This window comes from Buteo buteo, chromosome 20 (assembly GCF_964188355.1).
Source record: "Buteo buteo chromosome 20, bButBut1.hap1.1, whole genome shotgun sequence".
NCBI classification, from domain to species: Eukaryota; Metazoa; Chordata; class Aves; order Accipitriformes; family Accipitridae; genus Buteo; species Buteo buteo.
Genome location: NC_134190.1, coordinates 7,286,220 through 7,312,475, shown reverse-complemented (window position 1 = coordinate 7,312,475; position 26,256 = coordinate 7,286,220). Strand labels below are relative to the sequence as shown.

The 26,256-nt window shown below is 40.0% G+C and overlaps 1 protein-coding gene across 1 annotated transcript in view; it reads left to right on the top strand.

Annotated features, from left to right (window-relative positions):
* The first annotated feature begins 3,831 nt into the window (after positions 1 to 3,831).
* Positions 3,832 to 26,256, top strand: part of RNF144B (ring finger protein 144B) — a 95,095-nt gene continuing 72,670 nt past the window's right edge. Inside the window, exon 1 of the mRNA XM_075052217.1 lies at positions 3,832 to 3,987. The gene's annotated coding sequence lies outside the window, so the exon portion shown is untranslated. The remainder of the gene's footprint in view (positions 3,988 to 26,256) is intronic.

Below are 26,256 nucleotides of genomic sequence, written 5' to 3'. Positions count from 1 at the left end.
TTCCCTTTTTTGAAGTTTTTAAGGCTGGTGCAGTCACAGATGGTGGTGGTCTTAAAAGGGAAAATGTAAATTATTTACCAACAATACATAATTAGACAAGCCTGAAGTTAACACACAATAAGGAGACAAAAATATCTCATCATAAAGCCATGGGCTACACAAATGGCACAAGACAGATGTTTGAAGACAACAGACTACTTCCTCTAAGATGAATAGGTTTGGATTTGTTCAGAATTGTGACAGAAGATGTCCAAAGGCTGTGCTTCAGGTCGTGATGATAAATTGGACTATCATTTTGTAAAAAGGGACGTGTTTACCCAATGGAGATGATTTACTTAATTAAACTACTGATGTTAATGTCCTACACATATCATGTTAGCACTGCATCTTGAGGAGAAATAGAAGATAACAGCTTCATTGATCCTTTAAGTGAAAGTGTATCACGTTAGTAGTAGGCAGACCCTTAAACGTAGGCTGAATCTGGTATTTTAGGAACTGATAGTGCAGGTAAATTGTGTTTTGTTACAGGTTTCTTCTGGCAGAACTTCAACAGCTATGATAACTAACTTTTCTTGATTCTATTTTTTGAAAGCTTCTCTGCCCTTCATAGTATTTTTTTGATTTATAAGTCTATGGAGCAGTTTCAGTGTGCTGTTAACAGTTTAATAATTGGTTGGTGCATCTCCCAGACAAGTTTGAGACAATATGGATTAAAAAGACTTAGAAAAAATCAGTGAAGCTAGGATTTGGGAGAAAAAGGGCAAATTTGAGAAAATTTTAGATACATGTTAAAGGGAAACTGTTAAACCAGTTTTGGTCTCTTTTCTTGAATTTATCTTCTCATTTTTAATATGAGTAAGAATGCTCATTCTCAATACAATGCTTCGGGATGCCTCACTGTATTGACACTTCTATATTGCTGCCTTTTCTCCACCCAACCTGATGAAGTTAGCTTGATACAGTTTCATCTGAGAGTTGAAAGACCTATGTGAGATGATTATATTGGTATAAAATGTTCGCATTATCATCTAAGGTGTTTACACAGTGTAGTGAAAGGTACTAAATGCAACTTAAAAGCCTTTGTTCTGGAAGAAGGCTACATTGGAAAGGGATAAGTGATTCTGAGAGGGTTTTCGAGATAATGCAAGAGCTGCTTACTACAGCCTGCTCTTATTCCATCACAGAGAGGCTGCTCTTCTACTGCCATAGTCCCAATGTTAAGGACACTCTCTTAGTTTTGAGGGCTAGCTCCACCTGCAAACACCTGTTCCATGCAACATAGTTATCCTGGAGGTACCTTGGGCTCACTTTTGGATATCAAAGGGTATGTTTCTTAGACATTGTAACTCAGTAGAATTAAATGGTGAAAAATGGTTTGAAGGTGCTTTAAAAAGCACCTTTCTTCTTTAAAAAGAAGAAGCTGGTGTGTCTGAAGATATACTACAAGCTTGTATTGTATGCTGGAGTGCACCAGGCAGTGCAATTTTAAACAAGGTTACCAGTCTCTGTTAATTAATATAAACAGCTCTTTTCAGTTAGTTCAGAGCAGTTTGTATAAGCAAGCAATGTTGATTGGCTTTCAGTATAGAGCATACGGCAGATTTTGAGAAGCTTTTGGGAATAGCAGTGTAAGCCTCACAGAGTATACAAAGTCCCCCAGGAGTGTGTTTATTTTGTTTCCAAAGTGACTGGTTACTGCGGTGTCCTGCCATCAACCCAGAAACTAGAAGATCTGCTGCGGGCGAAATTACAGAAAAGGTCATCTATAGATTGCAGAGAAAGTGCCCTGCATCAGAGTAAGTACTCAGGAACTCTCATTAGGAATTTTATCCATAGAGTAAAATACCACAGCAACAAATTATGGGATGCTGCTTTTTAATAATGTAGGTACTGTTGCTTTATATTCTTGTATGAGTCATACAAGTATATGTACACACTTCAGTTTCTCTGTAACAGTCATGTGGCTAAATGCTTCCTAGAAATGTCAAAGTGGCTTGTCTATGAAATGCTGAGAAAAGTCCTGTATAAATGCCAAGTACATCTTTATTAACGTTAGAGGCATGATATGGCTTTTGAATCTAAGGGTTATATGATTGCTACTGAAAGCAGGAATCTAAATGTGAACTGATCATTGAGCTAATTAACACAATTTACAAGACAAGAGAAACTTGAAAACTATTTGAGCGGTATGTAGTTAAGTTATGGTGTGATTAATAACATATGCATATGCTGAGTATCTCCAAGTGTTCACTGCATAATTGTGCAAGGTATTTCACATTTGCTGACTGATAAGAATACCCAATTTGCAAAGTTTTTCCTAAGGGAGTCCTGCTCACTTCTGACATCCTGCATTCCCCTTTTCATTCCCTGTCTTAAGTGTTTTCAGGATTAGCAGACTATTGCATCATCCACACTTGTCAGCTGTTTCTTACCCTTAAGAAGCTTAGAGTTGTCCTTGTAAATACTAATTTTTGCAAACATGAATGAGTAGTTGATATGAATCGATCTAAGCAGTTTCACTATATTTTAGAAATCTCTATATGGGTCACGTTCCAGGGTAAGTATATGCAAATATTCAACAGAATTGTAGTAATAAACATCAGAGAGACAGTGAATCAAAATAGTACATAGTGAGTGCCAACACTGTATGCTGTCAGATGGAGCTCTGTGTTGGGATTTCTGTTAACCGTCCAGTTACCGTGAAGTTAAATCTTACTCTGCTGGGTTTGAAAGTTACTGCTTTGTGTGTGTGTGTGTAGTAACACCTACAAGTATATGTTCAGTCAAAGCACGCACGGCTGTTACGTGTTCTATGAAGTATTTAGATCTAGTACTAGATCTAGTGTTTAGATCTACAGGTAGAGCCTGGGAGCTCTGAACAGATGACACATAGCTCTTGCAGGCGATAGCCCTGTAAGCTCTCCCATGTCAGTCTCCGAGGTCCCACACGCTGCTCACTGATCGAGAACTGTTAGCGGGACGGTTTCCCTAGAGAAGTACTGTGAGGACAGTATCTGACCTGTGGTGAATGCACTCCCTCAGTTACTGGCCTCCTGCTACTTTTGAGAGAGTTTTGCAATGAATAGTGTGTGTATGTGCCGGTTCACTATGTAAATGTTATGTAACTCACACTTCAGAAAAAGAAACACTGTCAATTCATTTAGGCTTTGAGTCTTTAAATTTCTACTGGGCAGGTCTATAGGTTTTGGTACAGTTGGTAATTTACAGTTACACGTTTTTAAACTCATTGTAAATGGAAAGCATTTCCAGGGGTATTACGGCTTTGCGCTGGGACAAGTTTGCACTTTGCTCATCGCCAAGTTGGGCTACAAAGCGAAACTGGTGGTTTTCCACGTGCATCGCGTGTAGTTGGTGGGAACCTGCGTTTAAAGAAAAGCCAACACTCAAACACCCAGAAACGAGAAAAAGGAAAACTTCATCGCTTTCTAATAATTTAAGGTGATCTTGGTAATTTGTCAACGTGACGTGATGTAATTTGACGTTTTCCAGAAGACGAGAAGCTTTCCTTTTCAGAGTGAGATTTCCGCCCCCCCCCCCCCAACCCGGCCCCGACCGCCCGGTAGCCGTGGGACTCCGCCGGCTCCCAGCCCTTCCACCGCTGCGCTGGGGAAATGTAACATGAATTTGCCCTTTGTAAGAGGCGGCGGCGGCGCCTGGAGTTACGCGCCCGGGCAGCGGGGACACCCCCCCCCCGGCTCGGCTCGGGGCCGCCGGTTCGCTCCGCTCTCCGCCCGCAGCGGCGGGTGGGGGGCACCGGTCCCCATCTGGCCGGCAGCCTCCTCGGCCAGGAGGCAGGTGCGTGAAGGACGGGGGGGGGAAGAAGAAGAACCCCGAGGGCAGGAGGACGCCGGCGCGGACCGGGGCTTCAGAGCGGCCGTGCCCCCCCCCCCGCTGCTGCGACGCGTCCAGGAGAAAACCGCCGCCAGGCTCAAGGCGTCGCGGCCCCGTGGGCGGCGAGGGGCAAAGGTAGGGAACGGCGGGGGCTGTGGAGGCTGCCCTGAGCCCCCCCTGCCCGGGTCGGCACCGACGGGCACCTGCGATAGCGAGGGCAGTGAGCGGACGCCCCTTCCCTCCTCGCTCGAAGCCGGGCAGGCGGGCCTCTCCACCCGCCCCCCCCTTTTCAGGTGAACAGGCGGTGATTGCTGGCTCGGGGCATGCGTGTTAATTGCGTTATCTTCTGCAAAAGAGGTGAACTTTTCTCGGCTTGGGGGACTTTCGTGCAATTCCTCTCGATTTTGGGAGCTTGCGAGGGGCAGGTGTGCTCGACGGTTCGCTCCAGGGCTCGCAGAGAGTGGTGGTGGTATTCAGAGGGGGCTTTCATTTTATGTACTTAGAAGTAATATTCTGAAGTTTAATTAAGGTTTTAATTTTTTTAGATAACCTTCATTTAAGCCTCTATTCCCTGTAACTTTAACAGGCTTTTAAAGGTATTTTCCACGTACCTGTTCTCTAGGTACACTTTGCCACACGTGAGGTGCAAGTGCAACCCTACAAAAGCTTTTAAGCCTTGAAGAGGCTGCTACTGTGACCAACCTTCTCACTTTCCAGATTTGAGCCCTTAGTATTTATTCTGAAATACATAAACTAGATAGAGAAACAAATATTAAAAGTCTCCAACTATTCACAGTCCATAGTTGAAATTATTATGTAGAAAAAGAAATCCCACCTAAAGTTGTTTACAGGTTTATACATCTGCCTGTTGTATTCAAGCTACTTTAAAAAGCCAGGGCATGCCATGTGAATTCTGTATGAATCACGTCTTATTTTAAATGAATGGAATTTCACACTGAAAATATTAATTGCATATTAAAGTAATATCCATGGCCTGGCTTAGACTAACAAAATCCAGAAAGTTCAGCATGGAAGCATAGCGTTTATCCTCATTTCACCTCTGTATCCTGGGTTTCTAGGCATTTCTTCTCACAAATTATGTAGTTATTCATTGTTTGAACCTTCCAGGGCTTTAGGTTTAGTGAAGTGAGTAAATGCCAGGTGGCCAAGTTCTGCTCCCGATTACTTCAGACTTTACACCATGGTAACTCTGTTTGTTTCAGAGCTGTTACTCTAGATTTACCTGACTGTAACCGGATACTGAATTTGTTCAATAGCTTCTGTCATGTTTTGTGACTTTAGTCAGCTCAAGCCTGGCTTTTAATACAGGATTTGTATGTAAATTGGATAATGCACAATTTAGCCGATTCTCCTCTTTAACAGGCAGGACTTGCAGAATTGGAAATACAGATGTAGCATGTGTTTTCAGGAGGGCAAGAAACCACAGTGCTGTTTTGTGTGCCTAAAAGCTGTAAGCGTTCAGTTCTGATGACCTTTTTAGTGGAAATTCTGGTATGACAGAAGTAAAAGCTTTAGGGAAACTATTTTATGTGTACACGCATAAATAGCCTTGCAAAGTCAAGATGAGAAGGACTTTTAAAGTTAAAAAAAGTCTGAAAGAATTCCAGTAATGACATTCTGAAATAGAGACAACTTAAATATAGGAAGCTCATATTTTCCTCTCTGGTGGCTAGACCTCAGAGGCTTCACAGATTTCTGCATCTAGCTTCCTCTTAGTGTGAGGTGGGCTCCACCACAGTCTAGGACCCCAAGGAAAGTTGCAGGAGGACTGTAGAGAGCTGCAGAGATTTAGCACGGGACAGAAGATTTACAGTTTTGTAAGTCAGGTTCTTGGTTTCATCCTGTTCTATGTTAATGCATCTTTAGGGGGCATTGAGGTAAAGTTTGTTTACAGTGTGAGAACCTAGAAAGACATATTTTAAATTATTAAATTCTATAAAGGGAAAATGCCCCATCTTTTTTTTTATACAGAAATTTGATGTCTATGAGTGAATAGGAACAGATTGGCAAAAACTTACTTAAATATTGTAACACTACTTTTAAGTGGGAACAAATTTGATAATGCTTATTTGAAGTATCACTTTTGATAGCAGTATCCCTGTTTTGGAGGAGACATATGGTTTAAGGCCTGATTTTAAATGCAAGACTCAAAGAACTGTTTGTCGTATGAAGGGGAAAGTTAAGGTAAATATTCTGAAGTCTCTGCTGAGCTGTAGCCTAACCTAAACATTATACAAACGTAAAAAGTCTGTAATTGTGAATTCTGTCACTATGTTTCATCACCATGTTGCTGCTTCATTTATCATTTTTCTAAGTAAATTTCAATTGATGCCTCTCATTTAAAGTTTGGAGCATGGTAGATTTGCACTGACGTGCATGCATTACATAATTCCAGGAAGTATCCATATGCAATAACGATTAAGAAAAAGCATAAAAGGGAGAGTTCATTTAGGCTGAGAGGACTGAATCACTCTCCACTCCTTCCAATGGATGTAGCTGGCTCAAGAAGCCCGTCATTTTGAAATGTGCCATTGTATGGTGCATTCAAATGACGTGGAAAGGTTTGAAAGCTGTGAAACTAATCATTCCTGACTAGCAGCTGTGGACATGGTGATAAAAATTCATTCCTTACAAGAGGTTAAAATAAAGATTGCACCTTGGTAATTACAAGATAAAGCAATCTGGCTTGCAGGCATTATAATAGGTGAGAGAAGAGTTCACCTGATGTTGTAACATGAGGAAGATTTTGCTCACAAGCAGGAGTGAAATTCAAGGGCATTCATTACTCTGATACAGTATAAAGGGATGAAGATGCTGGCATAGGAGTGATTAGAGATGCTGCCATGCAAAAGGGAAGGCTGAGTATTTACTGGGAAGGCTGCAGTCAGTTCTGCAGAATTTGAGTTCTCCCTAATTTTATTCCTAGGACTTCAGCCATTCTTTGTGGAGGAAGACACTGATTTAAACTCACTGATCTTGAACAGCTGCTCAACTTTTTTTAGTTTTCTGTACAGAAGAGAAGCTTGTAGTTCTAAGTTTTATTGCTCCTTTAAACAGAAAGACTTTTTCATATTTCAGTCTTTTTCTCATGACCATAACAGAAATAGATTCTGAAATCTTCCTAGTACAAAGTAGTGTATTTACATGTGTTGATGGATTTTAGAAAACATTTGCTCAAGAATTAAGTGTATTTTACCAAATATTGCTTGAATTTTCATGTTCGAAAAAGTGGAAAGACTTTTTGAGTATGGAACTAGAAGACACATTTCCAGTCCTGTGTGTATGAATCTAATAGTCACCTCCTGTGTCATCAAAGACAAATTAGTGAAGGTTTCTGTACCTGGATTTTGTAGGTACAATCTGCAGGAAATAATTACAGGGATATTCTGAAGCTTGCTCAAAGAAATGAAACACTGTGTGATGCCTAGTGAATGGAAGCTATATAAGTTCTCAAAATGTTTAGTGGAATTGTATATAGTTTTTTAAGTTAATTCCTATAAAGTTGGGTTAAGCCTTCCTGGTCAAAATACCCAAACATGAGAGTATCCACTTAAATGAAAATCAGTACTTTAGTTATCCTATTTATTTTGCAGACAGTATTAAGGCGCAATTTTACTTGATGTAATTCTAAAAATTAGATTGCTCTGTAAAATACTTTGGTTACAGCAATCCCAGTACAAGTCAAAATTATTGCAAGGATGTCACAGAAGGCAGAATTTGAGTACTCAGTTGCCTGAGGATAAGTGATACCACTTCTGAAATGTGGACATTACAAATAGACTTTCCAGGAATAACATCACATCACTACCCACATGCATCTGTGGGTAGTTGGTTGAGCTTTTTCAGAAAATTCACAGGCTAGCTAGTTAATATTCATCCCTCAATTACATATACAACAGTCTAAATGCTTGGTGACAGAAGAGCTCATAAACTAGTTGGAAATTTTTTTTCTTCTTTGTCTTACCTTTTCCTCTATCCCATCCTCTTCTGTCCCATATACATATGTTGTAAATAAATAAATTTCTATTAATGGAATACTGGGTTTACCAATTAGTCTCTCTAAATGAAATAACCTCTGAGATGCCAAATTTGGATTGGCTGCTCAGGTAAAGTCAGTTGTTGGGTATTTTTTGTTGTTGGTTTGATTTGGTTTGGGGTTGGGTTTTTTTTGTTTGGTTGTTTTTTTTCATTTTATGACTTGGTAAAATGAGAAATAACATAGTATGAATATCATTTAATAACAGAACTGGAAATAGGCTACAAATCTGCTGACTCCCATCCATACAGCATGGACAGTGGAAAAAAGTGGAAATTTACAACAGCTTTCCTAAAAGTCAGTAGAAGAGAGCAGAGTAAGCTGATTAAACTGTACAGTCCCACCAGAGCTTTAATCGCTAACAGTGATAGCTTATCTGGAAATGGTTATGATACCCATTCTGTCTTCTTCAGTGGTTTTGCCATCTATGGAGCAGCAGCCTCTCTGTGCTTTACAGCTTGATGTGTTAAGGTGAAACACCAGGTTGTGTCCTGTGGCAGACAGCTGTAGGGCAGAAAACCAAACGTATGTTGTACAAACATATATCCAGTATAAGCTATCTCACTGATTACTTTTCACTTCCAAATATTCTATGTTTGTGAACATATATGCGTTTTATTATGCATATTGTGCTGGCATGAAAAATGTGACAAAATTATTTGCTTCAATTTCTGAAGAATGACTTTAGAACTTGCACTGTTTGTGCTTTTCAGGATTTCAGAAAAAAACCAACCAAACAACTGTTACTGTAGATGTCCTATTGTCAGGGCAAAGAGGTGTTAGTGAGAGTGAAGTATCCACAGGTCTGACATGTCCTGTATCCTCACTCCACACTTTTAGGTACTTTGTAAGCAGATTTTAAGGCAGACCTTGAAAAGCAAAATTAACTTTAAAACTGGTATTTTTTTCAATGTGTTGGTTAAGATGATGCTTTTTGTTAGGCTTATGTTGAACAACTGTCTTACATCTTATTAATGATCCAGAATACACAGGGAGGTGTATTATTCCCAGAAATTTTAAAGGATTTAAGAATTGGTAAAATAGATCTTGGGCTTGTTCATATTCTACAAAAGTTTCTGGAGTGTTTCAGATATTACTCTTTCCAGCTTTTATAAAAATAATTTCACAAGATACTTCAAACTCTTTTTCTGGTTACAGAACCTTTGTTGTTGCAGGTATTTGTTGTACTTCTTCAGCTTACAAGAAGGTGGTAGAGCATATGAAATTTCAAAATAAATAACCTAGCTTCTCCAAGTAATTATTTTACAAATAAACTGAAACTCTTTAATTTTGGCAAAAATCTTAACTGTCAAACTTGGCAAAATCCTGTGATTCCATGAAGTTATCTACTGCTTTTTGGAACAAAACATGCATAGTTATGTGGACAAAAGTGTCTTTGTGGAACAGAACACATTCTCATGCTTTTTAAGCATTTGTTCTTGATACTGAACATTAATATATGAAAATCAGACAGAAGTAGAGAGCACACGATATAATGTCTGTGAATTCAGCTGAGGGTTTTTTTAAATAAGTTGTTATGTTATGTTCTTGTTACAATAGGTGGTAGTCTGCAGTAGCCTGCTAAATTGAAAGTTACATAAGAATTTTCACCGTAGTTTTGTGTCTGAATGTTGCCTTTGCATATTCATAACATAATGAAATGTTCTCCTTTCCTGCTGAAATTTTTATGTTGGGTTTTAGTCCAGAGGTTGACTTTCCTGGAAAGCTTATGGGAAAATCCTTTGCCTGGTTTTGGTTTAAAAAAAAAATTAAAAAAAAATTACATACTTTTTCCCATTTGGAATGTAGCTGGGGAAGGAGACTGCTGTTATATAAACACAACTATATAATTTGACAGTTTTAGTCTGGCCATTTCTCATTGAGTGTTTAATTACTTTGGAAATAAAAGATTGAACAAATATTTTAAAAATCTGGTGTCTGTTTCTAGTTTATTCTTAGTTGCTATATGCTATTTGTTTTTTGAGAGACTTGTACCCCGGTTGCTACCATGTGGTGAGGCTTGTACTGCTGTGCTTTTAAACTGCTGTGAATTAGCATGAATTAACACATACTACACTTGCTGCTACCTTTGGTGGAATTAGGCTTCCCTGGATGCTTAGTTAGGCCTTAAGGGAAATACTTACACCCACTATGTAAAGCAGCTTTTATTATTGATGAGAATTAGACTTTTTGGTGGTGGATTGCAGCATTGATTACAAGATCCTTGATCACACATGAGCTCTGTAACCTGAACATGCTGGTAAATTGGAAGAAGTAGTTGCCTCTCACCTCTCAGAAATAGGTCCTGTAATCCCAATGCTATAAATACCTATGAGAGTGGTTACCTGATTTGCCTACCCAAATAAAGATGGAATATTCACATACCTAAAGGTTGTGTGCAGGATTGTAGACTTTAATAATGTAACATAGCTGCTATCTCTGTTAAGAGATTTTAAAGCTTTATAGGAAATTCTAATACATAATATTATTAGATCTGCGTGTTCTAGAAAACTTCCTCGTTTGGTCTTGTCCTAAACATTAAAAATTTGCTTAATTTTTATTAAAGTTGGGTATAAGATCTGTCATGTCCTAAAGCCTGCTAAAGTCCTTCCACTGTTTTAAAGGAGTCCTGGATGAAGCTACTCTGAGAAAAGTCTTTTTGCCCACAGTAAATAGTGACCTGATGTATCCCACTATGGAAGCCAGCTGGGCGAGTATGCAGGTTGAGTGATTGAATTGCAGAGAGTTTCTGTGTGTCACTTCTGACATGTAAATGTCAGTTTAGTTTATAAGTTTAAGCCTCTGTCTAATCCGCTCTGGGCTTTGCTAGGAGGGAATACAGATACTGAAAAGTAAAGCAGGATCTAGCATTAACTATGGAAGTTAAGACTTACTAAAAACAAATGCCATGGCTCTCAGAGTAGGAATTCAGTTATGTCATGGCTATTTCTCCTTTAAAATGTGTAGGTATGTAATTTTCTTTTTTTCTGGTGTGCTTAAGAGGTGACTTACCAAGGAAGAATTTGGCCTGCAGTATGCATTAGAATGATCAGTAATACAGGGGAGGTATAATACATGTTTTTTCTCAGAAATCTGAGTGCTGTTAGATTACATCTGTTTTGTGTGTCTAATTGCCTATGCAGTTATCTTTTAGAAAATGCGTTCACCTTAAGTTTTCACCGAAAGTTTTGCTTGTCTTTTCAGAGTAGTTTCTACTTTTAAACTCTATTTAAAAAAAAAAAAAAAAAGATATGTGACCTTACTTGGCACAGAAAGTCACATATCTTGGCTTTCCATCTGGTTAAGTAATTCAGTTGAAAAATGAGCTAAGCAACAGAGCCATTTTTGTCATTTTTGTGAGGGCCTTACAAAAATACTTGCTTGAAATGCTTTCACTTAACACTTCTTCACGGCTACCTTCCTGCCCAGTGCTAAACACAGCCCTCTGTCTTCACTGCGTTTTGTGCCTCAGAAATAATGAATAGCAGTCTCTGGGCTTGCATACATAGAAACATTCAGAAAAAATATTCCAAATTAACCGCATGGACATCCTGGAATATGAATTTGAGCTAACTTCAAAAGTCTATTAATTAAATCACGTTCAAATCTGTTATGGATACTTTTATTTGGAAGTGACTTTTGTTGGTTTAGCTGACTTCTAAAGTATATTAAACAAAAGCATTTTTACAGCCACTTTTAGGCTCTATTTGTGGTTTAACTAATGCATTTTAAAAGCTTATTCAAATTAATCTTCCTGAAGGTTCTGGCTAATAAATGCTGGTAAGTTTTGGTAGGGTGAATGATAAGGTTATGTCTAGTTCTCTGTTCTGCTTCTCTCCTTAGGCTGCTGGACACAGTAGCAGAAAAACACATATGCTTGCTGTGCAGCCGGGGTAATTTGTGAATGGTACATAGTACAAATTTATGTTGAGAGAAAGCAAATAGAATGGACTGTGGACTGGGAGTCACGAGGCAAGGACACATTGCTTACTGTGCTGCAGCAATGGCCGTCTTTGGCAGAAGGTGAGACAGGCAGCGAAAAGGGGTAATGTCTTCAGTGTTCCTGAATATCTTCGCTTGCAGGATTTGGCAGGACTTGTGTCAGTAGCATGAGGGTCTCTGTGTAAACAAGCTTTTTGTCTACAAACTGTGAAGTGGGAGTGTGCGCTCTCCTGGCAATCTGCAAAAAGTGAAGGTGTTAAACTGTTTAGGTTTTGGTTTTTTTTTTAAAGTTTCTGTTTTACTGATACTGAAGGTTTGTCTTCCAAGAGAAGTTGCTGTGGAATAAGTCAGGATGTACACAACACCCGTTGCTCAACACTGGCGGCTGTTTTGGGTATTATTGAATATTCTTGTTGAATGTGAACTAGTTAATTATCCTGGAGCATTCAACTCATTGCACGTGGAAGGAGTTGTAGAGCATTTGAATTTGCACTGTAAATTCATACCCTCAATTAATACAGAGTAGCTTCTCTGTGTAGATAAGCTGTAAGAGTCCTTTTTCATTCATGCAAGGCCATGTATCCTGGAGTATCTTTCCACAGTCTCTCAGCAGTACAAAAGTCTGCTTCTCATGTTGTGGACATCCCTGATGCCAAAGATACTCATGCAGTGAGGCCATCCTGCAGAAACTGTGTGCAAGAGGAAATTTTGAATGCAGTTAGTGGTGGGAGAAGGCACTCTTCCTTCTCTGTAATTATGATTAAATTCTGTACAGATTGATTGGGATGAACATACGGAATCTTTTTCGTTTATGTGGTTCTAGCTAGGAACACTGACTACTTTTCAAACTTAGTGTGTAGTAATGCATATTAAACTCCTTTTTAGCCTTTAAGTAGTTACACATCACTTTCTTCTCCTGTAATTTAGCCCCAATAAGCTGGAATTTTCCTGGTAGTAACCTGCAAAAAACCCCAGAATATGCCCCCTTAAACATTCCTGATGCTTCCCAAACTAAATACTCCCTTTTGACTAATAAAACAGATCACATTCTTTGGCATAGGCTCTGCTCCTGACCTCAGAAAAACTGTCTTGAAAATGAATTCAAACAGTTCAGAGCAGCTGGAAGCAGCTTTTTTGTAAGTGCTACTAGGTGTTGGTTTCTACTTTCTTCTGAGGATACCTGGTTTTGTCCCTGGGGTTCTTCTGTCAAGGCTAGTGCAAGTATTGTGCAAGTATTGTTCATAGACTTGTAACCATTTATATTCTGTCTCTGCCTTTGCAGAGCTGAGAACTGGCCCATTTTGGGTTTCTGTGTTGCTTTTTATTCTGGCAAATACTGTGTAACATGTAAGCTTGTATATATTGTTTATGCCAATTGGCATTTTCACATACATTTGAAAAAGTCCAAGAAAACTCAAGTGTTTTGGGGTATTTTAAAATGCATGTGTTTATAGCTGATGAGGAGTGAAAGGACAAACGTTGCATGTACAGTTATTGTACATTCATATGGCATTAGATTTCCAGATGCTTCCAGTGTACAATAAGATGTTTGGTTTTATCTAGTAAACAGTAATGGACTAGGAAGAGACCTTATTTCTTTACTGCAAAAGTAGTGCTGCTTTAGTGGGACCACTCTGCTATATCATTCATTAAACTGTCAGAAGAAAAATAGTAATACCAGGGAGTGGAAGGATGTGGAAACCATAAACCCCACTACAACACAGGAAGTTTCACGTCTGCCTGGGTGTTCATCCATTGCGATGGGGACTGGTTAAGGTTTACAGAGAGTGAACGTGCCAGTCTGTGTTCTCCTCACGAGGTGGATGTCCCCTCCTTCCTTACTTCCACGTTGGGCCCTTGGAAGAATCGTGCTCGTCCTCGGTTTTGCATTGAAGTCTGTAAGTCTGTGCTTCTGCTGGAGGGGTTGTCCCTGTCCTCCCCCTGCCCACCCACCGCATGTTGCTGCCCTCTTTTATGCTAGCATTCATTAACAGCATGATTAACTGGATAATAGACATGGTCCGGTGGGAAAGGGATTGGTTTTTTTGCATTGTAGGATGAAGTATCTGATCAGCTCCCAGACCTTGCAGGTCATCTACCTACACCAGTGCTATTCTGGCACAAGTGAGAAGTGAGGACTATCTTTCGGGGGGGGGGGGGTCAACATAAAATTAGGTCAGTTTTAGCTTAGAATTACGCCCTGAGCATGTGGCTGGACGTGATGCTGTCTGGTAGAACTGCAGCTGCCACAGGAAGAAATGGATTGCTATTACATTTCTGTACTTACTCATACACTTCCCTGTTCCTGGGGCAGGAGAAGTCCACTGAACTGATGTAAAACTGTTCTTTCTTTTTTGGAGCCTGGCAGAAAACTAAGTTTTCTGTCAGATGAGCTTGCTGGACTGTCTTTCTGGCCACAGAGTTATTAGATCTGGTGGAGTGGAAGCTAAGGGAGGGAGGGGTGAGGGAAAGGAGGCAAACAGGAGCTCTTTTTTCAGGGGAAGCCTGCAGTTGCAGCAGATTGGAAGGCGCTGGAGACATTATATTACATCACATCTAAATATTTAAAGTAATAAATTACAGTATGGGTAAAGTTTCAGTTCAGGGGTGTTTTTCTTTCTTCCCTCACAGTTCTAATTACTTGCTTTTGAATCAACAAGTTTTCTTTTGACATGAAGGGAAAATGTAATAAGAATCAGAGATACTTTGTCATTAACAAAGCAAAACAAAATACTGTGTTTGAATCTTTTAATTCTTTTGAATACTTCTGGTTTTTTAGCTCTGTTATGAAATGTTTCTCTGTGTGTCTATAAAGTCAATCTTAATCATGGGATTTTGCAGTATCCACAGAGATTAGCTGACTTTGTGGGCTTAAAACCAAACGTAAAGTAGTATGAATAATAGTTCTACATTTTATTTATTGAATAAAATGTTAGATTTTGACATAGTAAAAGTGGACATATTAGAATTGCTCATAATTTTGCTATTAAAAATGTGTCCTAAAAATTGGAACTCATACTTAGTTGTTTTGACATTTGAATACATTTATTTTATGTCATAGATGACTCAGAATCCCACCAGCCTGCTGAGCGTGTTAATTTGCAAAAGCTGTAAAAGGCAGGCATTAAAAAAAGTAATAGACTGTGCAGTGTGCCCTTCAGCGCTGATTACATGCTCATTACCTCCTCGTCCCCTTGTTTGGTTTGTATCCTGGTTCCTTGTCCTCAGAAGACACATGCATGTGCTACTTTGTCCTGAGATGCTGCCTAGGAATTAAGGGAGCTCTGATGGTCCCCTTGTCTTCTTCCACAAACTCAGGAGATCCCATGAGTGTATGAGGGCGCACAGGAGTGAACTGAAGTGCAGGTTGCAGGGAGAAGCTGGGGTGGTACAATGTATAGAGTGACTGAGAGCATGCATGTGGCGATACCCTTGGGATGGCAGGAGGGAATTCATGGTCCCTGAGGGCCCCTGGCCCCATCCAGAATATTGGTGTCTGTGGGTTTACTGAGCTCCTGCCTGTCCATGTCAACCTCCTGGGTGAGTATCACTCAGCAGTGACTTACCGTTTGCCAATTCATTATCCATTCTTGGCCCTCTGACAGAAGACCTTAGGATATGAAGCTCTTCAAGCTCAGCTCAGACAACTGGATAACATCAACAAGTAGCAAAAGGGGAAAGTGTTCTGAGAAAACAGTGAAGTGTTCACTGATATTACTTTGGGGTTTGGACTACTATTTGTACTTGAGTGCACCCTCAGCAAGTTTGCGGATAGCACCAAGCTGAGTGGTGTGGTTGGTACCCTAGAGGGAAGGGATGCCATCGAGGGGGGAGACCTTGACAGGCTTGAGAGGTGGGCCCATGTGAACCTCATGAAGCTCAACAAGACCAAGTGTGAGGTCCTGCACATGGGTGGGGGCAATCCCAAACACGCATACAGGTTGGGCAATGAGTGGATTGAGAGCAGCCCTGAGGAGAAGGACTCGGGGGTGTTGGTAGATGAAAAACTGAGTATGACCCAGCAATGTGTGCTTACAGCCCAGAAAGCCAGTCGCATCCTGGGCTGCATCAAAAGAATTGTGGCCAGCAGGTTGAGGAAAGTGATTTTCCCCCTCTACTCTGCTCTCATGAGACCTCCGCCTGGAGTACTGTGTCCAGCACTGGGGCCCCCAACATCAGAAGGACATGGACCTGTTGGAGCGGGTCCAGAGGAGGGCCACAGAGATGATCGGGGGCTGGAACACCTCTCCTATGAGGAAAGGCTGAGAGAGTTGGGGTTGTTCAGCCTGGAGAAGAGAAGGCTCCAGGGAGACCTTATAGCAGCCTTCCAGTACCTAAAGGAGGCCTACAGGAAAGATGGGGAGGGACTCTTTCAGGGAGTGAGTGTTGTGATAGGAGGAGGGGTAATGGCTTTAAACTGGAAGAGGGTAGATTTAGGTTAGATGTAAGGAAGTTCTTTACTGTGAGGGTGGTGAGGCACTGGAAGAGGTTGCCCAGAGAGGTTGTGGATGCCTCATCCCTGGCAGTGTTCAAGGCCAGGTTGGACGGGGCTTGGAGCAACCTGGTCTAGTGGAAGGTGTCCCTGCCCATGGCGGTGGGGTTGGAACTAGATGATCTTTAATGTCCCTTCCAACCCAAACCATTCTATGATTCTACATACTAATCATACATACCCTTTCCTTTTGTACCTCTTTTTAGCATGGTATTTCTGTAGTACTGAAGGTGAAACAAGCACTAATTTTTCCCAGTGTATGGTTTCTATCAGAAGCTGAGGGGTCTCAGCCAGGGTACAGTGAAAAGGGAACTGCTAGAAGGAAAGAAAACTCTATCCCATGTTAGCCAGAGGTACTGAAGTACACTGTGAAGCACTGTGCAGCTGGACAACTTTCCAGAGCAGTTGCTTTTTCTCTCTACCTTTTAATTAAAAACTTTGAGCAAATAGTTAAATGTATATAATGAATGCTATAAAGAACACTTTTAAAAGCTCCCAAATCCTATTGCTCTTCCATTTATGTTTATTTTAAAAGAGAAAACTTGTTGGTTTTAATGTATGGAACTTTAAGTTCTAGCACATTTTTTTTTTTTCTTTTTTATTTTGTCACTGTTGGTAAATGTGTGTCTTGAAGGCATGAACATAAAGGTTCAAGTATATTTTTGTAAGAGGGACAAGTATAGGTACAAGACTGTGATTAATAACTGAATAAAACTGGGCTTCATAATGTTATTTAAAGATTAGAGATTTCTGTGCCAAATATTATTTATCATGTCATATATTGCCATGAGGGACAGCGCTCTAAATGCAAGGAATTAAAACTGCGCTTGTCTGAAGTCTGTGAAGAGCTGCAGGCAGCCCCTGGACGTGTGCTCGGAACAGCACTGCTGGACCAGGAGAGCAGCCACTGCTTAGAGGTGGGCACTCCATCTGTCTCTGGAGGTCCAAGATTTTTGCTGCCAGTTTTCTGATGTGTAACTATTTTTATTTGCTCTGAAGTGCTGAATTTTAATGTCACTTACACCACTCTAGTTCTGTATTGTCCCACCAGTTTGCTGTGTGAGGTCTGTGAAGGACTATTGACTGCTGTCTTTAAAGCCTCCTTACCTAGAAGTGAACAAGGCTTGTGTACCAAGGCTGCAAACTGGTTTTGCCAGGCAGGGTGATGGCAGTAGCATATACTGCCATTGTCCAGCAGCTCCCTGCTTTACTGTGGGTTACACAGAATTTGAAGTAGCTTTAATTTCAACTGGGAGTTCAGTTCATACCTGCTCTTATAAAAAGACTTGACTTTACATGAAAGGGTCGTAAAATTTTTAATGACTGACTTTTACTTCACCTGAAATGGGTTGAGAGAATCTTGGGCAAGTATTTAAATCTCCTCCTCTATTGGCATGTAAGGTTTAGGCACATTTGAAGAGATCGGTGTAAAATCTTATGAGATCCATAAACCTTTTTGATTGCAGAAGGAAAATGCATTGATTTCTGAAATATCTCTTGAGGAGTGGAAAAGAAAAATAGGTTATTAATCAAAGATTGGTATATGAAATAGAGAGTATGAAGTTACATCTTGCAAATGATTTCTGTTCAATGTACTTTTAAAAGATAAAGGGAGAAGCACTCATAGCCTTTGTAATGACAGAGTTACAGTTCTCTAAAGCATTTGCAGAAGATGCATATTCATATTACAGTTTTCAGATGAAGAAAATACACTTCCTTACTTGAGTTGCCCTCTGCAGAGTCACCTACCAAAGGGGTTCTGTAGTGCGTGTATTTTTCCTTACCTTGACCTTTTTTTAAGGAGGAGAGGAAAGAATATTGAATAAATTGGGATATAATATTGTGTCTTTCTCAGGGAATAGACTAGTTGATAGTTTCAGGTTATGTCAGGGTGAAAATGAAACCTTGGGTTTGTCACAATTGACTTGATAGTAGCTGTCAAACATGTTTGTGAGTCATAGGAAGTATTTGAAAATGTTCCTGTCAAATAATGGCATGCTCAGTTCATTCCTGACCTTGGAAATTATTGCTTAACAAAATATTCTTCTGGCATCTATAGTCTCTGTGAAGTAGGACCAGTAGGGTTCTTTAAAATTAATCTATATTATGGTTAATATAATAAAACAATCCAATCCCCTGTGTCAGAGCACCATAATTAATTTGTTCTAGTGTCAGTCTGCTTTCTTTCATGCTGCTTTTTCATTTTCTAATAGAGGTTACAGGAAGAGGGAAATCATAACAGGACACTGAGAATGTAGCTCTAATTTACATGGGAAAATATAATAATAGTAAAGTAGCAGTGAATTTCCTCTGGGAACACCAGGTTTTCTTCTTTGGTACTGTTGTTCTGCATAAAATCGTATGTGCTTTGACCTTGTGGTTAATGACCTCAATAGAGTAATTTCATAGACTTAAAATCACTACAGGAGTTTATGTATTTTCCTTTTGCTTATTATCCCATGATAATTTTATTGATACTGATGGAAAACATAAATTTCATTTACATTTAGATAACCAACTTGTGCTAATGCTAGGAAGTTATAAACAGTTCTAAAGCTTTTGTACAAACACTTTATAACTGAGGTCAGTGAATTGACATTTTCGTTCCATATTTAAAGTAATTCACACTTTTTGTCCTTACAGTAACTGGAACACAAAAATATCCTATCAAATCCCTGAAGTAAGAATCCTGTAAATAAACATGTGGGAGTTAAGTGTCACATGTTTTATATTCTTCCTAATGGAAGAGTGAGCAAGTAGTTACTGCTTAATAGAGCTCAGATAAAGGCTGATGTTATGCTTCCTAATCCCATTATTTTAGCAGTGTTTTTGATTGTATGTAATATATCGTTATACTACAGCAAATCTAAAGGGACTCTGGAATGACAGTCTTGCATATCTCGAGGACAAATATCAGTCTTGTCAGAGGGGATGTCTTTGCTATCAAACTTTATTCTCAAAACTTTTGCACAGGCTTTCTAAAAATCAAGAAGTTACAGAAATCTAATATTATTTATACAAGTATTTAGTATATTTGCTTTTATTTCACTGCAGGGTTACATTCTTGCTCTTTTTCAATTGCAACCATGCAGCGGATATAAAAAGCTACTATGGATTATGAAAGAAGCAGGAATAAAATGTCACAATACTTTGGTATTTATTGCATTATCTCCCTAAAGAAAAAGCTTTGGTGTAGATGAAGAATTGCCTCTCTTGCTGAGAGCAAGTATCTTACAGGAAAAAATCGTTGAGAATCTTGGTTAAATTCACCTTAAAGAGCTGTATCAAAGCTAATTAAACTGATGTGGAAGTACCAGTGTAACCACTTGGTCTATACAAGTTATGCTTTTATAGGTTAAAGAACATAGAAGTTTTGTCTTTGCTGTCACATTATCCTCTAGGCACATACATTCCATAATCCTGGCATAGGTGTTACAGGTGCCATGTCCTGGACAATTTTAAGTGCGTGGTGGTGCCTAGAATTATAAGAGCTGAAGAAAACTCATAAACTCCTGAGAAAGTTCCATGTCTCCAATAGTGGCAGTGTTATATCCAACACTTTGCCAAGGCCAAAGGCTCAGTCTGTGCTTCTGTAAACACAAGGTAGATAGATAGATCAGTCGATCGATCTATCTTCAGATAAACTATGTGTTTGGGGTTTTTTTGGGGGGTGTGTTGTTTTGGTTTGGTTTTTTTTTTTTTTTTTGAAAGGTGCCTAAAGAGGCTGGGTATGGAATTTCGGATGATACTGGTTGGACAGTGTGAAGAACAACTCTCTGGCATGTGTTTGTAAGTACACAAGTAGTTTCTTAAATGCTAATGCAGAGAATGTATTTTTCTTTCACGTCTGGATCATGACTACAGTCGATGAAGTAGAGTTTCTAAGGAGTAACCAACAGTAGCTTGCTGATGTTAGGATGAGAAAAGAAAGAAGTTAGTTACAATTTTGTACTATCTTCATTCTGATATTACAGCTGCTTGGATGAGAAACAGTTTCCCTTTGAAAAAGGGAATGGTAATCATTCTGTGATAGCTGGCAACCACCCTTCACTGGTAAGTCCATAGTGCTTGTTACTGGTGTGGGCTGGAAGATTCAATAACAAGTACTGTACTGATAAACATTTTTAGGAACATGTACTCAAGGTGTTGGAGATTAGAGTAGATCAAATCAAACTGCTTTATCTATGGAAAACTGTACTCACCCTGCATTGTCTGATTCTTGGGAGCGCATTGACAGGAAGGATTGTTAATCCATGCAAAGGCAACGAAGAGGCAGTTGTCTTACATTTTCATCATGGAGGTATGTCTCTGTAGGGTTGTGGACTGTTCCATGTTCTGGTAGGCACTGCACCTTTCTTTAGCTCAGACAAGGCCATTCCAGAGAGGAAAGTAAGCGTAGAGCTTGAGGGGCAGGACTTATTCATAAAGCTGAAAGCTTTAGGTCAAGATTTTCTGGTAACTCAGTTCGTTCTTAGGCGTCCATTTAAATAAGGTGTTTCCCTGGACCCATCAGTTCACTCAAAAAAACCTGTGAGGATTGAATGCTTCTGAAAAACTGGTTCACCTCCTCAACTTAGTGCCCTCAGGTGAAATGCTGCTGCTTCTGTGTGAATTTCACAAAAGAAGATATAGTACAAGCCTGCCTAGCTCCTACTGCTTGTATGGGGTACCAAGTACCCTGAAGGTCCACCTTCATAAACTCTTCCATACTTAGCACCTTGGGATGGGTGTTTCATGGCAGTGGGAGGAGAAAGTGCTAAAGAGACAGGAAAGAGGTATCTGTAACTGTTGGGTTTGCAAGCAGTTGGTCTGGTCCTATCCTTTCTTCCTTCATCCTCTGGCCCACCCTCCTTAAAGGGGCAATCAGGCCACATCTAAGAGAGTCACTATTAATCATCTGCACACTCCTATCTAAGCCAAATGCTATTTTGTGTCTTGAAATCATATAATCATAGAATAGTTTGGGTTGGAAAGGCCCTTTAAAGGCCATCTAGTCCACCCATCCCGCAGTGAGCAGGGGCATCTTCAACTTGATCAGGTTGCTCAGAGCCCCGTCCAGCCTGACCTCAAATGTTTCCAGGGATGGGGCAGGTAGATACCACTAGGGTGGAGACAGAGATGGAGCTTGGAGAGCTGTGCGTTGTATTTTAAGATGTTTCTAGCTGTCCAGAGAGAAATGATGACCTGGAAGTGTCATTTCATGAGAAACAGCAGCAGGGACTTCTGTATTACCTGTGAGGTGCAAGGTGAGGAGAGGAGCCTCGATCAGCTGTCAGGACACTGGTGGCGGAGCCTGTGGTGGGACAGCGTGCCATCAAATGAGATCATTAAGCCCTTTCTCCTTATCCATGAGTGTAGGGTTCGGCGTTCGGAAGATCTCGCGATGTCACGGAAAGTTAGAGGTTTAGTGGCAGCCTTGTGATGTACCTGTAATCCCGCCTCCCCTTGTTAGTATAAAAGCAATTAACTACGCAATAAAAGGCGGAAGTTGGCGCTCACACTGTGTGTGTTATCTGTCTCTTTCCCTGGTCCGGGCCGACCAGTGATCTAAGCGTGGCACCTTGATATGTAGTGAACGCTACACATGAGTTCTGGCTTCTGCTTTGTGCCAACACTGGCCCTCGTGTGGCCACATGATAGACTATGGGCCTGATCTGACAGGTAGTTAATTTTCAGCAGGAAAATTCCCTGATCTCATTGGCCCCATGGACAGTGTCTGTAGCAGCAGGCAAGAGCAGGAGGACCCAGATGTTCAGTAACTAAGACAGTATACCCACCAGAGAGAGACTTATAATGGGGAAAATAGCTCATGTGGGAGGTTTGATATGTTTTAGTGTCTCTGAATGACCAGTAACACCATACTTCAGGAAGTATGTCTTTGGCATGGAGATGCAATGAGGATAGATGATGCCGATTATTATTACCCAGCTTAAGGCACTGCTCTGATGAGGTGTATATCTGAGATTGTTCTTTCTTTGTGTCCAGAATATATGTCACCCTACAGGTACATGTGGTGTGTGTCTATCAGTAGACTTCCTCTGGACAAAATGTAAGAGTATTTTGTGCTATTTTATGGATTGCACACATCTCTATTTTACAGCATTTTTCAATGGAGGAATGGGTTAAAATCTTTTCTTGGATGGTGGATAGGGAACTCGAAGGCATAGTCTCTCTATATGTTGCTTCTACAGCCTGTGGTAGTGCTGGGCCATGTTGTGGTGTGGTTCATAGCTTATCTCCACAGGCAATTTTGTTGACCCAGATGAGGGAGTGGGGCATGTGAATGAGTAAGAAATCTTAAGTTAATGCTGCCTTTTTTCCACAACACGATCTGAAGGTTTTTGCAATTCATTGCTTAAACTGGAACGGGGTGGTCCTTTAAGAACTGAACTGAACAGAACCTCTATAGAAAAATACCTCTCTGGAGATGATTGCAGCATGACCCATTAGTCACTGACTTTCAGTAGTAGTGACTGAACAAGAGAGCTAGCTTGTTGTGAAGACTGAAGGCTCTTCTTCTATCTATAAATACGTGTATATCAATGAACAATATTAATGGTTGGCTGAAATGTTGTTTAAACCCATGAGTCCTTTACAATTATACAGAAAGTAATATAGAATTATTATCCTGACAAACAATTTTAACTATGGAATTTAAATTATTTTCTTCATGCAGATCTATCACTTAGTGCCTAAAATTTGGTTTCTGCTAGTTAGAGATGTTTGGTAGAGCTAATAGGTAGAGATTTGCAAGGAAGTTCCTTAGTCTTTTGAAATAATTTATTATGCCTGCGGTAGGTGAACACTAGAGGGCTCTTTAGACTAATGCAAAATAATACAAAGTCATGTTTATAATTGAGGACGAGTCTGAGGCATTTTGTTATCTTGAATTAAATAATCAAAACCACTGTTTTTGTTAGGCTAGTGTAAGGCTTTCCATTTCAAGAAGACATAAATCAGTGTCTTTGAAAGAAGAGAAGTATAGCCTGTTGTTAAGTGGCAAGTATTTGAGTTTTTGAGAAGTGGGGCCTTTATATGAAGTCATCTAAATGGTTTAAATTTTTACACATTTTTCTGATTAGCAGTCAAGATTTTTTTCATGTTCCTATTCCAAGTGGTTTATGTTAAGATAACTACATGGTTTATATTCTTTCTGCTTGTCTGTCCACCTTTAAATTTCTTTCCTTACATGGTAGTTAATTTATAGTAGCCCTTGTATTATGAAGCCCAAATCTGCATTGCATTGTACTATACATGATCACTGCATGCAGAGGTGAGTGTAAAATGTAGCTATGCTTGTTTGGAAGTGTTTTTCAATGGCTTTATAGTTGCTTTTCAAAAAAGGATCAAACATCATACATTTCATGGATGTCAGGAAGGACTCTTAGCTGATGTGAATTTTTAGTGCAGCCTGGAAAGGTTTTGTCATCTTACACTGACTGAAATTTGGACCCAGTGTGTTTATTCCAGTGTTAACTGATACCATTTGGGGGTGGGGGGGAAGCTGCAAAACCTGCTCTGTGTTGATGGGAAAAACCATAAAATAGGACCACTATAAGCTGTAGGGGAACAGTGATCTCATTGTCTCAGTTTTCACAGTCTTTGTAATCAGATACATTTTTTTTTCAGACATCCTCTTGATTTTTCCTTGTAAAGTGGTTCTTGTGCATGATTTGTTCTAGTGTTTTTTAATGACACTGTGGTGTTGTAGAAGATAATTGATATTAGAGAAAGGGAGAGACATTACAAATTGAATTAGTTATTATGGTACCCAATTTACATCACTCTAGGCAGCATAATTTTATATTATCAGAGGGAAGCCTGAAATTATGCACCAAAATTAATACAACTGTGCTTTGAAATTTAAAGCTTTTACATACACACAAATGTACACACTTGTTTTGAGAAGAGTTTGTGGAGAACAATGCATAGGTTGCCTGTTTAGAAAAATGAAGGGCATTTTTTTCCTTGTGGCAAGTCAATCATTGAAGAAGCAAATGAGACTTGAAGGTAGGTTGAAAGATAGTTGGTTCATGGGACCAATGTCCTAGAAACCAGTGGAGATTTTTCTGTGTTAAATAATATTGGCAGCAGCAGAGTAATTTTACTTCAGAGGCTTTCTTTGGCTGTCAAACACGCCCCATTTTCTTGGATTTTCCTGGCCCTGTTGTACTGTTTCCAGTCACAGGTATATGCAACTTATTTTTAGCCCTTGGTGTGCTTGTTCTGTACAAAACATTCAGCCTCCAAGTGGAATTTTTGGAAGTAAAGAAATGTAATGGTGTAGCGGGCACAAGAGTAGGAGATCTATTTGTACTGTTTCAAGATCGGAATGGGATATTTCCATTTGGTTTTTCTTTCAGATTCCTGAGAATTGGTGACTCAAAATATCCATTATCCAAAAGGAGGCTATGAGTTTACACGGAAGAATTAAACTGGCCAGGGAGGATTCTGGCTGATGGTGAGTGAAGTGTTAACTGACCAGAACAGCCTGCAAAGAGAGCAGGGAAGGAACATTGTTGGTCCATTTTGTAATTCTCTCTCCTCCAATTCCCATCAAGCTCACATTATTGTTCTCACATGCCAGAAGCTCCCGAGGGAAGTGGGAGAAAAGGAATGTGTGGAGAAGGGTATCTTAAGGGTAATAGGAGGGGAATTAGGGTGCTTTAACTGCCAGGGGGAGAGATGGGGAAGGAGGATGCAGTGTTGAAAAGCAACAGGCAGAGGGGTCCACTGTACCGAGGTCAGGGTGGGAGGATAGGAGGGAAGGAGGAGAAGAAAACCTGCTATGGGCTCAAATCGTCCCTGAGGGCTCCTAAACGTTATTGCCCGCTCAGAACCCTGTAACTCCTTGCGGGTACCCACTCGCTAGGGATATTCGGGAATCCCTCCAGACCTCTTTCAGGTCCTCACCCTTACTCACCTGCAGTCCAGTAACTTCACCACCCACCATAACCCCCCTCCTAGCACCTCACCCCACCTATACCCCTGCTCTGCTGCTGTTCCCAAATTGCATATTGCTGGCCCAAGGATGAGGACAAAATTACTTAATTTCTTCTGATCCTCAGGGTAGTAACATTTAGTTTTGCCTGTCTGGCTGGGAAGCCTTGAAGTGATTCCATGGAGGATAGCATGGCTTTCTTTCCCTAAACACTGCTGATGTTATACCTGACAATTAGGAGAATCAATGTAATTTCAGTTTTCTTTGAAAATGAATGCATGGTCTGTGTTGAGCATGTATGTGTAGTTGAGTTTGTGCTACACAAATTGAATTAGAGCTATGGACATTAGACTTCATTAAAATGTCTTCTGGACACTATATAGCTGAAGACATGTCCGGCTGCTATATTTCTACTTTTCATCACTGATGAAGCATGATGCATGTGGTGACTTAGATTAGAAAATGACAGGCTTGGATCTGTCTCAGCTGCTGCTTCTAGCTATCATAGAACCAAAATAGCATGGGCTGCAACACAGTTCGTAAAGCTTGCAAAACACACTCGGCTAGTGAAAATGCCAAACAGGTATCAGATACTTCGGCAAGGAGAAGGTTCCTTTGCTATAATCAGCAGTTTATCCCATGAATGCAGTCTAGGATTTAAGGAGAGCCTGTGTTGGCACTAAGATGAACAGACTGAATGCTCAGTGAAAAGAACATAATCTTTAAAAATTATTTCAGTCTTCTGTGTCATGGTTAGTTATATTTGACTAGGCTTTTTCTGAATACAAAATAGAATACAAAATACTGTGATTTTGGAAAGGTTGAGCTCATTTGTTAACTTGCTCAGTTCTTGCTAGTGTGAATTAATATATATACTTCCTACTTGAAAAAGCGTATTTTAATATTTTTAGCTTTTGCAATTCTAGATCTCAAGATCTAGAGTTTGATCTAGCAAGATTCAAATAACTGCTG